We start from the raw sequence: 6,000 nt of genomic DNA on the forward strand, positions 1-6,000 counted from the left end.
CGGCAGACAGAGGGAGGGGGAGAAGCAGGCTTCCTTCCAAGCGGGGAGCCCAATGCGGGGCTCAATCTCAGGACCCCGGGATCATGACCCAAACCAAAGGCAGCTGCTTAACCAACTGAGCCACTCAGGTGTGCCAAGGGAGAGAGAGTCTTAAGCACACTCCCTGCTGAGTGTGGAGCCCAATGCAGGGTTCGATCTCACGATCCTGAGCTGAAACCAAGAGGTGGATGCTTAACCAACTGTGGCACCCAGATGCTCCAGTAAGTGTATACCTTAATTCCCATTGCTTATTTGACCCATTCCCTCACCCCTCTCCCCTCTGGTAACTATGAGTTTATTCTCTTTAGTAAGGAGTCTGTTTCTTGGTTTCTCTCTCTCTTTTTTTTTTCTTTGCTCATTTGTTTTGTTTCTTAAAATCCACATATGAGTGAGATAATCCATTCATTTATCTTTTATGATTATGTAGGCTGACTGGGCTCAGTTGTGTAGTTCTTCTCCTCCAAGTGATATTATTTGGGATTGTGTTCATTTGGGGGCTTAACTTAAGCTACAGAGTCTAGGATGGCTCATTGTACAACTCAAGGCTGACACTGGTTCCTGGCTGAGAAATAAGCTATAACTACCAACTGGAACGCTTCATTCTTCTTCCATGTGGTTATTCCATGTGGTCTGGGCTTCTTACAGCATGGCTGCTGGGTTTTAGGAGGAAGGAAAGAGAAGGTACCCACTTTTCTTAGAGCTTGGGTTCAGAATACTCGGAACATACTTTTGCTGCATTCTTATAGAGCCAACCCAGACTTGAGGAAATGAGAAATAGCTCTGTGTCTTAATGGAAGGAGCAGCTTATGCACACAGGGAGGGAATTAAATGCTGGTTAGATGTGAAGGTGATCCGTTATAGAGGGCTATATTTTTAATATGTTGTAGGTAATCTATATGTATTGGATGTAACCCATCTCTCTAATAAGAGTCCACTATAACATTTATTGTACAGATAAACAAGCTGCTAATTTTATTGGTGAAAATTCATTTTTAATATAAATTATGCTAATTCACAAAGCTTCTAGTATAACTGATATATCAATAGCTGAAGCACTTAGACCTAATCACATCTGAAATGTAGGCTTCCTGATGAGAACGCTTAGATGACCAGTCTTGGGTCATGAATTCGTAATTATGGATTTTTTAAAACTTTAAATGTAACTTAGACCAGTACATAAATAATATCACACCATCTATGTTGATGTATATTGGAAGTAAATTGCCTATATAACATTCTAACCAAGAAAAAAATGTGAGTGAGCAGAATTACACAGAATTAGGAATGAGAAGTGAACCATTCACAGATACAGAGAATGTTTTTTTAAAATATGGGAGAATATTCTTTACAACATTATGAAAATTAATTACAACTTGGAAAAATATTTTTATTTTATTATTTTTACAGATTTTATTTATTTGTCAGAGAGAGTGAGAGAGCACGAGCAGCAGGCAGAGGGAGAAGCAGGCTCCCTGCTGAACAAGGAGCCCGATGCGGGACTCGATCCCAGGACCCTGGGATCATGACCTGAGCTGAAGGCAGCTGCTTAAGTGACTGAGCCACCCAGGTGTCCCGGAAAAAATAATTATTTTTAAAGGAAAAAAACAAACAAACTGATTTTAGTAGGAGAAAACAGAAAAAAAGCCATAGAAATACCTGAGAAAGTTATTGAAGAACTATTTTCTAAGATGAACAAAATGAACAACTAGTCTCACATGTTTCACTGGTTAATTATTTTATACTTTAAAGAATTCATTAATCTGATGTGATTTCTGAGTTTTGGGGCTTGGAGAAATAAGATAGACATCCTTCTTTATTTACATACTTAATATATTTAATATAATATCAAATATAACTTAAAAGTTAATATACATAAGAATTATTTTCCTATGAACAAGGGTAGTTTATGCCTAGAGAAGTGGGCCTACAAGCTTTGAGTGGGTGAAACCGCTTCTGCTTCTTAGCCTGGGAAGATGGAATTTTGAATATTTTTTTTAGCCTCTTTCTGAAACACTTAAGAGGACCCTCTTGGTTACCCAAATTAAGCAGGCACAACTTAACTCTCAGGAGAGCTGTAACAAGACTCTTTTTTTATGGCCTGGCAAAGTCCTCCCTAACTACTCCATATTGAGAACAGCTTCATGGGAAGAAGCTGGGCGCATTTCCATAGCAGTCATGTAACCTCTTGGGAGTGTCCCAGTCATATTGAGACCCCAAATCTTTTCCTTTTGAGGCACAGTTATTAGAGCTTGTTGATGGCATCAGATTGATGTGAATTCTGGCTGGAGATGACAGTCCAGCCCAGTGTGGGTATAACTTTTGAGAAGAGTGCCTAGAGCAGAGGGCAGGGTGACACCAAGAGTCTCGTTAAGCCTGCTTCCAGCACAGCAAGGGGCTGAGACTAAAAACCCTAAGACGGCCCAGTCATCAGACCAGAGTAGCCCTGATTTGGCAACAACTGAGGTTATGGACGTAAATGTAAATGTGGAGCCCAGTCTTGGTATCACCACTTGGAGCCTGAGTAAATGTGGCATTACTGGTAGAGACACATCAGTTGGACCAGCTTTTTTCAAAAGCGGCGTGCTGAAGAAGCAGAAGCAATGACAGTAGGGGGCCGATTGGACTCTAGTTTCTCTCCACTTGGCATCTGAAGGAAAAACAGATTTCTAAGTAAACCACCCGGATTCTTAGATATATATGATCTTTCCTACCAAGATGATGGCTAGTGATTCACTGGAAAAATTAGTACATTTTTACCTTAAGGTTATGGTTTTACTGGATATATAACAATAACCAGTGAGTCATGGCACATTCATTCAGAGGGATATTTATTACAAAGGTGAGGATATTTATTACAAAGAATAAGAAAGCTGCTTTTTTTTTTAATTAACATATAACGTATTACTTGTTTCAGGGGTACAGGTCCATGATTCATCAGTCTTACACAATACCTAGCACTCACCACAACACATACCCTCCCCAGTGTCCATCACCCAGCCACCCCATCTCTCCCCACCTCTCCCCTCAAGGAACCCTCAGTTTGTTTCCTAGGATTGAGAGTCTATTATGGTTTGTCTCCCTCTCTGGTTTTGTTTTCATTTTTTTCCCCTCTCTCCCCCTATGATCCTCTGCCTTGTTTCTTAAATTCCACATATCAGTGAGATCATATGATAATTGTCTTTCTCTGATTGACTTTTTCACTTAACATAATACCCTCTGGTTCCATCCGTGTCTTTGCAAATGGTAAGCTTTTATTTATTTATTATTATTATTTTTTAAAGATTTTTATTTATTTATTTGACAGAGAGAGACACAGCGAGAGAAGGAACACAAGCAGGGGGAGTGGGAGAGGGAGAAGCAGGCTCCCTGCAGAGCAGGGAGCCCGATGCGGCACTCGATCCCAGGACCCTGGGATCATGACCTGAGCTGAAGGCAGTCGCTTAACCAACTGAGCCACCCAGGCGCCCAGACTTTTATTTTTTGATGGCTGAGTAATATTCCATTCATCTGTTGCTGGACATCTGGACTCTCTCCATAGTTTGGCTATTGTGGACACTGCTGCTATAAACACTGGGATGCAGGTGCCCCTTCAGATCATTATATTTGTATCTTTTGGGTAAATACCTAATAGTGCAATTGCTGGATTATAGAGTAGCTCTATTTTTAACTTTTTGAGGAACCTCCACACTGTTTTCCAGAGTGGCTGCACCACCTTGCATTCCCACCAACAGGGTAAAAGGGCTCCCCTTTCTCCACATTCTCAGCAACATTTGTTGTTTCCTGACTTGTTAATTTTAGCTATTCTGACTGGTGTGAGGTGGTATCTCATTGTGGTTTTTTTTTTTTTTTAATTTATTTATTCATTTGAGAGAGTGAGAATGAGAGAGAGTACATGAGAGGGGGCAGGTTCAGAGGGAGAAGCAGGCTCCTCGCGGAGCAGGGAGCCCGATGCGGGACTCGATCCCGGGACTCCAGGATCATGACCTGAGCCGAAGGCAGTTGCTTAACCAACTGAGCCACCCAGGCGCCCTCTCATTGTGGTTTTGATTTATATTTCCCTGATGCCAAATGATGTTGAGCACTTTTTCATGTGTCTGTTGGCCATTTGGATGTCCTCTTTGCAGAAACCTCTGTTCATGTCTTCTGCCCATTTCTTGATTGGATTCTTTGTTCTTTGGGCGTTGAGTTTGATAAGGTCTTTATAGATTTTGGATACTAGCCCTTTATCTGATATGTCATTTGCAAATATCTTCTCCCATTCTGTCGGTTGTCTTTTGGTTTTGTTGACTATTTCCTTTGCTGTGCAAAAGCTTTTTATCTTGATGAAGTCCCAATAGTTCATTTTTGACTTTGTTTCCCTTGCCTTTTGAGACGTGTCTAGCAAGAAATTGCTGTGGCTGAGGTCAAAGGGGTTGCTGCCTGTGTTCTCCTCAAGGGTTTTGATGGATTCCTATCTCACATTTAGGTCTTTCATCCATTTGAAGTCTATTTTTGTATATGGTGTAAGGAAATGGTCCAGTTTCATTCTTCTGCATGTGGCTGTCCAATTTTCCTGACACCATTTTTTGAAGACACTGTGTTTTTTCCATTGGATATTCTTTCCTGCTTTGTCAAAGATTATTTGACCATAGAGTTGAGGGTCCATTTCTGGGTTCTCTATTCTGTTCCATTGATCTGTGGTAAGATAGCTTTTTTAATGTACACATTTGGAAAGGAATTAGAAGTATATAACAAGAAAACAAATTTATAGGAGGATTCCCATCTGAGGAAAGTCTACCATGATATACACACAAACACACAGGTTTTTTGCTTTTTGATAGCCTATATCCTATGTGGATATATTCATTCTCAAAACTGTTTACCATGCATTTACTCTGAGGAATGGAAATGGAGTAGTTAATAGGAATTTTATTTTTTCCTTCTGTATTTCTAAGGTACTTGCATTTCTGTATAATAGCATGTATTTGTCTTTATGATAAAAGCAATGGATTAATTTTAAAATATTTTTTTAAAAATCTGGGAGTGATCAATGATGCCAAATGCTCCTGTTACAGAAACTGAGGAATGAAAGGGATTCATGAAATTTAGCAGACAGAAAGTTTTTTTTTTTTTTTTAACTTTTTTTCTTTAGAGAGAGAGAGAGTGGGTGTTGGGGGTAGGGGGAGAGGGGCAGAGGGTAAGAGAGAATCTTAAGCAGGTTCCATGCTTAGTGCAGAGCTCCACATCTCACGACCCAGAGGTCATGACCTGAGCCGAAATCAAGAGTCAGACCATTAACCAACTGAGCTACCCAGGCGCCCCAGAATGAGTTTTATTAAGGATTATTGCCTCTTAGTAGAAAAATAAACTCAGTTTAACAAGTCTGTCAATGCCTAGCATAATTTAGTAAGTCTTAATTTAATTAAAAAATAAAGGATTCATAAATACTAGAACTATTGAATTGCACGTATGTCTAATATTTTTTGGAAGGGAACATAATGGAATTTTAGAAAGGAAGGTTGATCTTTCAATTTATGATGGAGTATATCAAAGTGAATTTGATAGATTTTCTTGTGATTAAGGCAGCCAACAAATAGATGCTGAGGGCATAGATTTTGAGGAGAAGGAATCATGACAGTGAATTAACAGTGGCATGCATCTTTATAAATCCTGTGAATTAATACAGCAAAAATCCTATCCAAACAGTTGATGTACCTTGAGGTTTAAATAGCATTAGAAATTATTGTTGACTAAAATTTTGTGGCAATGGGAAAGACTTTAAACAAATGAAATTGTGCTTATCTGTTTTCCTTTGAATCAGAAGTCACAGGCATATTTCTCACTAAGAATCAGTCCTTGAAGGAAGACAACTTTTACTCGAGGTGTTTGGAACAAATAGATGGTGGTGTGGGATTTGATAAAGTAGATTCTCATTATTTGTGGTGATTATGTTCTGTAAAGTTGCTATAAGCACTGAAATAA

The sequence above is a fragment of the Mirounga leonina genome, unplaced genomic scaffold, assembly GCF_011800145.1.
Source record: "Mirounga leonina isolate KUSES-001 unplaced genomic scaffold, KU_Mleo_1.0 Mir_200, whole genome shotgun sequence".
Taxonomy (NCBI): domain Eukaryota; kingdom Metazoa; phylum Chordata; class Mammalia; order Carnivora; family Phocidae; genus Mirounga; species Mirounga leonina.